Source organism: Melopsittacus undulatus, chromosome 3, assembly GCF_012275295.1.
Source record: "Melopsittacus undulatus isolate bMelUnd1 chromosome 3, bMelUnd1.mat.Z, whole genome shotgun sequence".
In the NCBI taxonomy this organism is placed as follows: domain Eukaryota; kingdom Metazoa; phylum Chordata; class Aves; order Psittaciformes; family Psittaculidae; genus Melopsittacus; species Melopsittacus undulatus.
The window spans coordinates 33,994,686-34,007,085 of NC_047529.1; the positions used below are offsets into that span (position 1 = coordinate 33,994,686).

Below are 12,400 nucleotides of genomic sequence, written 5' to 3' on the forward strand. Positions count from 1 at the left end.
TTATTTGAACAACCAACAGAAGTGTTACCAATACGCCTGTATTTAGTCTGAGGCGTCTTAAATAATTTGTGGATTCTCTTGTAAGTGCAGCCAATTACAGTAGTTGAACCTGGAGGTCACAAATGTACGGATCACTATAACAAAATCTTGTTCTTTCAATAAGAGTAAACTTCTGAAATGTGAAAGATATAAACGAGTTTTTGTTGTTGCTGATGTATTGTTCTCAAAGTGTCTAAATAATGAAGAAGAAATCGGAAAGAAATAAGGCTTGGGCTGCTGCTAGTGCTACCACCGATTTTCTTATACTATCAAATGGGGAAAAGATTGCAATTATTTTGGATCAGTTCAGAGCTAGATGTGCTGTTAATTCTAGAGTGCATAGTGCTTTTTTCCCCACAGGCTTACCTAGTTACTCAAGTTAGTCTACGTATTATATTCTCATGAAAGCTGTGTGTGGGGATTATACTTTAGAGGATAATTTTTAAAAAGTTCATGTTTATAAGTACTTGTTAATCATAGAACAATTAAAATTAGTTCATGCTAAGGCAGATTCATGCTAACATGAATCTGGAATGTGTCATACTGATAATCATATTTTCTTTCCTGGGCCATTAAAAAATTAACAAACCTGTGTTTTAGCTTAACTTTGCATGGGGACTTGGGTTAAAAGGAGTAATGAAGCCAAGGACAGTGCATGGAACTCAGCTGTGCTATCAGTGGTTATCATAACACTATACCTTTTCTTCTAGGGTTGTTTTCCTTATTTAGTTTTGATTCAGAGATACAAAATAGATTATGCAGTCAGTGAGTTATTCATTGCTTAAAAGTCTCTCACTTTTAGTTCAGAACTCTGCTAAAGAAATGTTGCTCCTGTTGTTGGTGTCAGTGCTTCCTTTAATCACAGAAAGGGCTTTAGAAAAATTCCTTTTTTTGAGATAAAATACAACCTGAAAGAACACATATTAGTATGGATTCTGCAATGTTTTCAGAATATTTCTAAGATTACTCTTCCTTAGCCCATCATGTCCTTGGATACAAAAAGCGAAGGAGATAACACACATATTTAAATGTGACAAATGCATTGATACAATATCAAAGTATTTGATATATGGTAAATGCAATTTAGCATTTTTCAGTGTAACTTGTGCTTTCGACAAAATCATTATGTTTTATTGATGTTCTTGATATATAACTGGGAATGGTGGACTAAGGTAAAGGATGATAAAACGAGAAAACACTTTTGCTCAACATCCCACAAAGCAGATGAATCATTAGCAACTGCTGTTTTGACATTAAATCAGCACGAGGGTTCACCGGTATATATGTGAAATTGGATGTTGAACAACAGCAATCTAGTAAAATCTGGAAGAAACATAATTGGACAAGTCTGGGCCATCTCGTCAGAATACAATGAAATCAACTGACAAGACAAGCTTCTTGCTCTCACTGCCGTGGGTGGGAGACATTTTGGCACAGGCTGCCTTTGCAGCAGGGTGCAGCTCATCAGGAGCTATGGTGAAAGGTTGTTTCCTTGGGAAGGCAGAGGAACTGACAGCTAGCAGGGAACGACTGAAAGGCCTTGCAAAATCTCTACTATTTTCAGCAGCACCAGATACACATGAACATCGAGTATTAAATTTGTCTGCTTATGCTAGCTTTGCCATTATAAGCAGGGACACATGAGGGCTTGGGTAAGCCCTGGGAGGGCAGGTCCCTCTGATCCTGCTGCTTTCTTCCTCCAGAGCCAGAGACTTCAAGGACTGATTTTACAAGTAGCTTGGAACTGTTGCTGATGCCAATGTGGTTACGTTGATAGCAGCTTAAAGTGAGACAGAATAGGCCCACTGGTAATCCTAGGTTGCTTTTGTGTTCTTACAGGAACTGAAATGATGACAGATATTTGTTGATACACTCCCTACATACCCCTTTAAATGCATAACTGAATATAGTTGTGCTTGTGAGAGTGGAATGAAGTTCAGATTTAGCTTCTTGTAGGTTGAACCAACTGCATATTGTTAGGAAGCTGAAGTCAACAGCTTGATGCAGCATTTCAGCACCTGATTGAATGAACCTGTCTGCTCTGAAAGAAGAAAAATGGTAATGCTGTAAATGATAAACATTTGATTTGTGATGGTTTGTATCACCCAACAGCTTGTGAACAGGAAACCTTGCCTACTTTTCTTGCCCTCTGAAAAAGATACTTCTACAGACCTGTTAGGTAGTTGGCTGCTGTCAACAACTAAATTCTCAGCGCTTGGCATGGCCGAAAGGATGTATTCTGACTTCCCAGTCTTTGGCATCACTGGATTTCTAGTATGTAAAAAGCAGAGACATATACCATATCTCAGCTTGGGACCTGAAATTCAAGTTGAAGTTGCTTCCTTCTGGCGAGTTAAGAACCACAGTATAAATCCTTGTTAACGTTTGCCTCGAATTTCACCTACAGAGCATTGAGAATCATGAGTTGGGTGTTCTGTAATTTTGGACCTGTGAGACATTCATTTTCAATTGACTTACTTTTCAGCAGAAAAACATGTAGAAGCACAAGGGAAGCAGTATCCAGCCCACTTTTCTATGACCATCAGGAGTCCAATTATAATTGGAGCAGAAAGCAAACATTTTAATCATTCAGTATTGCAACTTTGTGCAGCAGATTGTTTTCAAGTGAGTAGATATCCATTTCATAGAGGCATTTTTCCATATTAGAACCACTTTGCTTCACATGTTTCTGCTTCTCTGTAAGTTTTGGATTTGTTTTTTAATTGTGTTAGAGGTTAGTACTTTCCAAACTTAAAATGATGTTTTTAGGAATTAATTCTAGTTCTTGTCAATATCAAGCTAAAAAAAGTATCACATGCTGAACACTCAGAGGACCCAAACATTTTATTTTTATGAAAGGAAGTAAAGTTTCCAAGCAGATATATGAAAATATGAGCTTTAATAGATTGTAAACAGCTATATGACTGCTCTGTTTTCTGTAAACCTGCATTACATATAGCTACAAGTAAAAATCTGGACACTAATTATGTCAACTATATATGTCTCTAAGCACAGCAAGCTGTAGTGAAAACAAATGTAAGCTAATCCAGATCAATGTCCACTAGCATCAGTTAGACTTTTTCAATGAATTTGAAGAAGCTTTCAACTTGGCACCATGAGCAAAGACAGTGTTCCTGCTAAATGTGACTGTGTAACTGTATGCTGTAGACCAGAGATAATTTGGCTACTGCTAGGGAAGCACCTTGATGTTAAGGACATACCACCTGCTGTATTATTTATTCTGTTTCTGCATCTATGCGTCCAGTTTTAATTTAGTATTGCAATGCCTTAGTTCCCAGCTGAGAGCTTATAAAACAAGTGAAGGTTAAATCATCAGTTAATGTAATTGAAACCTGTTTCTCTTTTGCTGAGGAAAAAGAGTAATGTTCTAAAACTATATTCTATTCTCTCTCTTTATTTCCCCACATGTGAATCCCTCCAGTTGCTCCCATGCTATGATTTCTACAGCAGAAATCATTCCTTGTCTGATTTGGGTGAAGACTCTCACTCAAATTGCCTGTGTAGGTAAAGTTGCAAACCACAACCTCCCCCCCCCAAGAAAAAGAAAAAAATAACAACAACAACAACAATAAAATCTGGGGATTATCTATGAAATTAAGGAAAAAGCTGTGAGCCATAAGGCATTTAAAGGAATAAATTGGGGATTAGAGCATGCAAATGAATGAAAGGAAAGCAGCGGGGGAAAGGAGAGACATGTTGAGGGAAAGGTGACAGTTTTGCTGAGGAATTCTCCTGTCATTTTCCTTAGGGAGGAGAGAAACAGAGTGGGGAGAAAGTGGGAGGAGAGCAGTGTGAAGAGGCTCTTGGATACCATGGAGATGGGTACAGTGTAAAAATCTGTATACCGTAGATAAGTAAGTGGGAGGTTGATATCAAACTCCTACCAGCCAGAAACTGGCTTTGTGCAGGGTAAACATGTGAAAGGGCTGGGGAGAAGGAAGCATTGTTTTAGCTTCTGCCATACTGTTTGCCTATTTAACACTTAAGGGAGAGAAGGGAATAGACAAATAAATACGTGTCCAGCTTGTGCTTTTCAGTATGACTATTCTCTTACCTATATACAGTCTACCAGGAAGGAAAAATTATGTTCTAGAGTTTTTTTTCCCCATTGAAATTATCTCACTACTCCAGACCTGCTTTTTCTGTCTCTTATTTTAATTTGTCTTGATTCGATTAACTGGCTCCTCATAATAAATTCATAATGCTTCTCCATGGTTTGTGAATGTGGGGAAGAAAATGTGACAGATTCACTAGGAACTAAATGTTACTTTATGTCTGAGTAAGACAGTGTTGTTTTAAATTCAGTCTTTGTGTTACACTGCTTTGAAAGAGTGTCTCTGTTCATTTGAGGATTTCTTTGTTCTCTGCTTCTAATTTTTATGCGTTTGATGCCTGTAAGTCTCTGCTGTTATTTATATCCATGGCCATAAGGCAAATGCTATAGTTTGTACAATATGGCATTGTACCCCTAAGAATTATTGGGGTTTTTAATTTTAAAATATAAGAAACACTGTAGAATGATGAATGTGCTTTTCAGAAGATTGTTATTCGTGCTATTGATTATTCTTAAAATACAAGCTGCCTGTGAATCGAGGTAAGGCAAGCTGATACTTTGATATTCCCTCAAATAGTCTGCCCTGAAGCAAAGAGACTAGCTTTGAGACTGCTTCAAGTGAGAAGGATTTCTACTTAAGGAAGTAAACTGAAAGGTCTTGTGTAGACCCAAATAGGTGAGAAAGGATGGTGATTAGCTGGTATAGCTGAGCACGCAGAAATTCGGAAGTATGGAATGTTCACGTGTTCCTCAGCTTGGCCTGCCTCCTGCTGAGATTATTTCTGCAGGCAGGAGCCGTAATGTCAAGTACCTTAACCTCAGCATGGTGGGAGCTGCTTAAGCAGGGTTGCAACAGAGTGAAGTAAAAGACCAGTGCACATCTTGAAATAGGTGGCTGTGAACCTAATGTACATTTACCTTCTTCCCTCAAATTCTGTGGACTTTCAAGAGTGGCCATGGGTAATCCGTGGCGTCCTAGGTCATGTCTAGGGAAGGAGGCACTGCTCTGGCTTTCCTCCAGAAGCACTGTCAGTGACAGACCTACACCTCTCCAGGACAGAAATCTACACGTGTGCATGTGTGAAAGAGTGTTCTAGAAGGAATTTGAGGAAAATAAGGTGCTTAGCAGGTCAAACATGTTGCAAGATGTATGTACAGTAATGTGACAAAGCCCCAAATGTGACTATAAACTGTATTTGCAACAAAGCAGTTTCCTGCTTTGTGGCTGAGATGTACCTCTAGGGGTCTGACTTGATTACCCTGTGCCTAACAGCTGGTGCTTAAAACCAATTTGTTTTCCCTTTTACTCACAAGCTTAACTTTAGAATTGCACCAGAACAAGTGAATTACTTTTGTAAGAGCTTACATGTAAATGCTGTGCCTTCAGTAGAGTTTAGAGGAGTTGGGGGGGAGAAACTGTTCTTACCCCAGTCAGTTCTACCCACTGTTTTTTGTCCAGTGCAGCTTTCTGTCCACAGACCAACTCTTCAAGTCATAATAGCAACAAAAGCTCAGTTTTGCAGTGTCCCAGCCTCTGCATGTGTGCATTCAGGAGGAACTGTGGTGCAGGAAGTTTCTGAAGACTTTAATTTGTTGTGCTTTAGGATACACAAGGCAAAGTGTTCATCTCCCTGGGGTTGCTGGTGAATGTATTGGAAAAGGCCTGCAGGGAGGGATGGGGACAGTGCCACTGTAGGGGTGCTGTGTCTGACTCTCAGCAGTCTCATCCCTAGCTATTAACCTTGGCCAAATAGCAATAGAAGTCTTTGTGAAAAATAAAAACATCTCTATTCCCTAAAGTATTTTCCTTCCTGAATTTCCAAAACTTTATGCTAGCTGTGGTGATGTTTGCAGTCTTCTTGAGGGTAAGAAGCCCAGCATTTCCAGACAGTGGTTATGCCATCTGTAGAACCTGCCTTTAAAAGGTGCATATTGACCTTCAAGGTAAAATTTAAAGAAGCAGTCTCAGAGCATGATTTTTAAATGACTTGTTTTCAAAAATGGAAAAGCAGTTAAACTTCAAGCTACAGTTTTACTGATGCTGGTAGCATTGTAGAGGTTGTAAATTATAAATTTAAAAGTTTACAGATTAAAATAAGGTCTTGAGCCCTTCAAGTACAGGTGACTGGCTGCTGGTAGGAGCACGGAAGCTGATTACCTACACCAGAACAAGTGACTTCAATGTGTAAATCTGTGAAGAAGGGTGAGGTCCTGCTATCAGAAGGGGCCAGTGGTGATAGGGCCTTCTGCAGCATTTCTTGCTGTCTACCACCAGTATCTCAACATGGTTGGCATAGTGAACCACAAACCTGACATTTTCCCTGTCACCATTCCCTTGAGTTTCCTACTTAAGCTTCTGGGGTTTTATGTTGTCTGCTGGAACTGGCTGTGTGAGGATGGAAATGCTGTGCTTTGGAGTTTGGTCCTGAGCGATTTATGAAAAGATAGATCTTATAGCCCTAATGCTGTATGTTCAAAAACATGGGAACAGCAACATCATTGACTGATAGCATACTCTCTTTCTAAGTTGAGCATATTTAATTATGTTCTTGTCCTTTTACTGAACTTTTTAATATTGTAGTCTATGGGAGAGGATGAAACTAACATTACAAGCAGGTAGTAAGCAGTTAATTTTGTAAGACACTTCTGTGTGCAGTTCCTAATAAGCATGGTTCACATTTGCATTGCATGATAGCTAATTTGGATGCAGTATGAGAACACAAAGCTTGATCAGATATGGACTCCAGCAATCATTGGCTCTTATTCATATGATGTTCGGATGTGTATGTACATTAACGTCTGTTTCTTTGTTGCAACAGGTTCTGCCTGCCATACTGCAGAAGCATTGCTGTATTTTACCTGACAGGAACACAGGTAAACCTTTTTCTTAATGATTTAATATTGTAACATGATTTGGAGGAATGCAAACATGAATTGGATAATATTGAGAAGCCTTGTTTGGTATTTATGGTCACTGAAGTTCTCTTCAAGCGAGCGACAACTTCGTGGTTTTGATGAAATTACCTTCATTTTTGTGCATTCTGTAACTTTTTTGTGCATTCTGTTAACTTTCTGGAGCTGTTGCTGTTGTAGAGACTGCCATGAGGTCTTGCTTTTAAAGGTATTTGTATGAACCTCTGAAGCATCTGTGTTCTTAATTATAAAGTTCCAATTTTGGCAAGAAAAAGGTTTGAACGCTGAAGTCTGCAGTCTGGTCCTGTTGATTCGTAAAGTTGTTAAGCACTGAGTCTTAAGCCTAACTCTGACTGCAGATGAATGCTTGCTTTATACTTATTTTTCAGAGACTAGAGGAGCAGACTAAAGGAGTAGACAGGAGTATCACTAATGATGCATTGCTATTGTGCAGGAGGAGACTTAAAGTAATATGTCTGTGGCCAAAACAAATCAATTGTTGAGAATGATAACATGGACAAGAAGAAAGTGATGATTTGATTTACATTTGTCATTACAGGGAAATAATTTTTTTAAATCCTTTAAATAATTTTAAAATTGTGTGAAAGTGTTAGCATATGCAATTGTGAATTTGATTTAACAGACTAATTTCAGAGAAGTAGGAGGAACAATATAGTTTATTTTTAATCATGAAACATATGTGATTGTTTGCTTGCAGCTTCTAAGGCATTATGTCCTCTTTCCCAATGGTTACAACTTAAATACATCAGTTTGTTTCTTGACTTGCTATTACTTGTATTTCAGGCACTGTTTGAGTTTGCACTAAGGGTAATTACAAAGTGAACTTGACAACTGTGTTGAACTCTAGTGTGACCTGTGGTTACCTGCAGCTGCTCAAATGAGTTCTACATTCAAAAATCTCATTTCTATTTTCATCTGTGATTATGGAAGGAGCACCATAGTAAGACAATTAATAATACATCTCTTTGAATTTGAAAGTTCATAACCAGTGAATAGATTGGACACTTTGGCATTCATATTTATATCAAGTTTTCCTGAAAACTGGACTAAGGAGTCATGATATAATGACCTCAGCCCAATCTGTGTGCTCCTGTGCTAATATCCCATGCTGATTGTCTTATATTTCAAATAAGAGAAAAAAAAATAAATCCAGGTTCCTTTGACCAACTCTTCTTGACTTGTACAGATGTGTATGCAGTGGATATCAAAGCTAATGTTACCTGAAGTGATGGCCTGGAGCTGGGCAATAAGACTGTGAGCACTTACCTGCAGAGGGAGAAACATGCCTTAAAATATATTAAGAAAGCCATTTATCTTAAAATCCCAGTCACCTTCAAAAGTGCCTCCACTGGGACATAAGAGAAGGGAGGAGCTTACTAATGTAAAATTAGCTTTTGCAAATTTTAAACTAAGCTCTCTGAAGAGAGAAAGCCTATCAGGTTTTGGTATGTGACAACTGCTGTACAACTCAAACATGCTTCGGTATGAAAATAACTGTAACTTCTGTTGCTTCTGTGTGACTGCTGCAGTTAAGTATTTCTATGCCTACCTATTATATAGTTGAGAGTTGCCAGCAGGTGCAAAGTAAATGTTGTCAGTATTCCATTTTCCACATTTTCTCAATTTATGAAGTTTAAATACTTGGCAGTGAGAAGAAGACAGATTTCTGTACTGGGGATTTTTCAGCTTCTTTCTGGAGGAACAATTGAATTTTTTGAGTTTTATTCATGGAGTCCATTGAGTTCATTGAGATAGATGAACCATTTTCTTGTTTGATTATGTCTGAATCAACTAGTCCAAACTAAGAAGGCATTAATTATATTTGTAATAATACACGTTTGTATATAAATATGGAACATGCTATTTGCATTCAAATATATACATCTTATATAATCTTGTCCAGCTCCATTCTCATTATGTGAGCCAAGAGAAATTGCGTGATTGCAAGATGTAGGTCTGTGTCTGTGGTCAGCAGCTGTCATTTGGAGGACTTCAGCAATGTGCAAACTTAAGTGTTGTTCCTAATGAGGAGAGAAGGATAAAGAAAAATGGACTGGTCCAGGAATGGGGGAAGAAGCTTAAGGCGAGACTTCCAAAATCATTAAGGAGGAGGACAGATGCTGCAGGGAGTAGGGATGTATGAAAGGGGGAGATACAACAGTAGTTTCCTTAGTTGTTTATGTCTATTTAACAGTTCAGGCATGGCCAGGTTGGGAGTCCTGGGCTCCTCATTCAGGAGTGCCCTCACAACCAGCCTCTTTTACACTGTCAGCACAGGAGCTGAGCCCCAGAGAAAGAATTATAGAACCAACTGGGTGGAAAAGACCTTTAAGATCAAGTGCAACTATTATCCCAGGACTGCCAAGACCACCACTAAACCATGCCACTGAAGGACTCATTTACATAGTTTTTGAACATTTAGAAAGAAACAAGCCTTTGGGAATGATGGGGGCACTGCTGCCAGGCCATTCCTTCATCTAGCTGCCCTTCAGACCTAGCCTTACCTCGATTATTGGGGAATATATGCAATTAGTCTCAAAAGTAGTATGGCCCAAGATTGCCAGTATGCTAGGAAATTGCATGTCCCCATGTCCCTTTCTACACTGTGTAAAGAGTTTGAAGTGGCAAGACTTACTCTGTCATTGTTGATATTCTGTGTTTGTAAACTGGAGAAAAGAGCTGTGCATGGAAAAAAAGATACATGTGAGTAATGATCACCTTCCCCTGGTGGCACTACTTCTACCATGAACTTTTGTTCTCAGTGTTTATAACTTGGTGGTAATTGAGGTATTCCACAGCAATGCAGACTTGGAAGAAGGCTCATATTTAACAAGATGAGGTGTTTCAAAGGTTAAAGAATGATTCATTTTTCAAACACGTAAAACATTTACAAAATCTCAATCTCCAAATAAAGTAGCAAATGCTGCTAATTGGCTGCTTGCATTAAGCTTTTCTAATAGTGATGTTTCATTTCTTCAGTGTTATTTGCAGCTATTAATCATAAATGTATTTTCATTACTAAATTAAACATTCATATGGGATACACTGGCATAATGCATGCTTATTATCATGTTAGCTGATACCCAGAACCTCTATTTGTTACATACCCTGTGCTTCAAGAAGCAAAAGATCTTAGAGCAGACACCTTTATTCAGCACTTACTTCGTATATGCCAAGACCCTAGTAGAAGAACTTTATTGATATTGTTTCTCAGTTTCTTCCCATCTCCTGTAACTTAACCAGCCAGCAACAACTGGGATACATTAGGAATCATAAAGTTAATTGGAAGCAAAGCAGTTACATGCTCTGTACAGGTGTTACTAACAAGATCATAAGGGGAAACAGGGTGAAGGTGCTAATGACCTGCTGGGGAGCAGCTTGATTATTTTTCTTGAATTATAACCATCGCTCTCTGCAGCTCCACCTGGGAGAAATAACCCACATCTTTTGATGGACATCCACCACCCTCTGTGTACACATACAGCCAAGACTAACTTCCTGTATAAGTATTTCCCAGTAATGGTCCCTCCCCTGCCTATGGGAACTCTTCAGCCAAGACAGAGGTCCCTCTTGTTACTGCATAGTCACTTCTGTAAACCTTAGGCAGATGCTAAGGCTGTTCTTTCCCACTCCCTTCCTCCTTAGCAAGTTTTTTACTTATGATAATTGTTTAGGGAACTATTCGCACAGTGTGAGTGGTAAACTCAGTTTTTACCCTCAAAATAAAAGTAACTACTGAATGCCAAAGCATGTTGTATTAAAAAATAAAATAAATTGAAGTTGGGAATGCAGCTTTGAATCTGAGAAGTCAAAGTATGCAGATGTTTGGGTTTAAATTTATGTATTTTAAAAATGTATTTTTATTTCCAGTCTTGCTTGAATAGAGCTCTTCAGGCAGTATATGGAGATTGTTTAGCTAGAGGTAATTTCGTGCAAATGAAAAGAGGAAATATATCTGAAAGCTTATGTTTTTGTGTATGCTGTGTTTAAGCAGTCTTAGACCAGCTAAGTGAATTATTTGGAGTTTGATCTTTGTTTATTCCAGAGCTCCCTGTATCGTGATCCAGCACAGTAAATGATCCTCAAGGTGAGCACAAATATACTTGGTGCAGTAAAACCTGAGATATCAGTGGGATTCACAAACAGAAGGTGCTCTGTGCGATATTTACCATTACTGCAGCTGTTAAATAGACATTCTTGCGCTGCAGAGATGCTCATAGTTGTGTGCCTTGTTTACTGCTGTTTTGTTCTTGATACACAATTATTAGTTTCCTGTCATGCAAGGAAATTGCACAGCTTCTGTAGTATCCTTTTCTGTTTTAGCCATGGGTTTAAAAAGTTGTGGACTGCAAACTTGAGCTCATTTTTTCCACTGAAGATCCCAAAGGAAGCAACGACTCAATAGTCACTAACAGTTTCTTGGATTGATTTGTTCTTTGACGCTTTAAGCTTGAATTTACCCTATCATAGAGAAATAGAATGTAGATACAATAAAGAGCATCTGCACCTATCGTACTTAGTTCTGATAAATAACTCTTTTAAACTTTGAACAATACCCTTTCAAATAAAGAAGAAAAAAAAAGGGAAAGAAAAAAGATTTGTGCTGATTTATGCTGTCTGGAGTTTCTTCATCATCCATTTTCAGGTCAGCTCTTGAGTGATGATATTGAACTTGCGCAAGATGTTAAAACCTTCTTTATAATAATTCTATTTTGTCCACTGTACATTGGAAAAAAGGTGTGACCAGTGTTCTGCTCTCTGCAAAGAATGAACAATATCTGAGAGGGTGGTAATTGCTTTATATACAAAAGCAGAAGTTTGATAATAACTACAGGGATGCTGGTGACGGACTATTCATTAGGGACTGTAGTGATAGGACAAGGATGGGTTGAAACTTAAACAGCAGAGGTTTAGACTAGATATAAGGAAGAAATTCTTTACTGTTAGGGTGGTGAGGTACTGGAATGGGTTGCCCAGGGAGGCTGTGAATGCTCCATCCCTGGCGGTGTTCAAGACCAGGTTGGATGAAGCCTTGAGTGATATGGTTTAGTGTGAGGGACATCCCTTCCCATGGCAGGGGGGTTGGAACTAGATGATCTTAAGGTCCTTTCCAACCCTAACAATTCTATGATTCTATGATTCTAATCTCTTAATTGGGTAAAGTATAGCCCAAGACAGCAATGTTTCATCCTTTGCTTCTTTGCTTTTCTTCTTCTTGCTTGAAGATCAAATACTGAACAGGGGAAAAATCTAAGAGAGTATTAAAAATAATTCTTGCATTAAACTTTATTAAATTGGATAAGAAAGCTAATATTGCTTTTATTCTTAACTATATCTACAACTCTATTGCCT

General features: G+C 38.4%; 1 protein-coding gene across 1 annotated transcript in view; it reads left to right on the forward strand.

Annotated features, from left to right (window-relative positions):
• The first annotated feature begins 6,921 nt into the window (after positions 1-6,921).
• Positions 6,922-12,400, forward strand: part of DLGAP2 (DLG associated protein 2) — a 386,404-nt gene continuing 380,925 nt past the window's right edge. The window contains exon 1 of the mRNA XM_005153211.4: positions 6,922-6,988. The gene's annotated coding sequence lies outside the window, so the exon portion shown is untranslated. The remainder of the gene's footprint in view (positions 6,989-12,400) is intronic.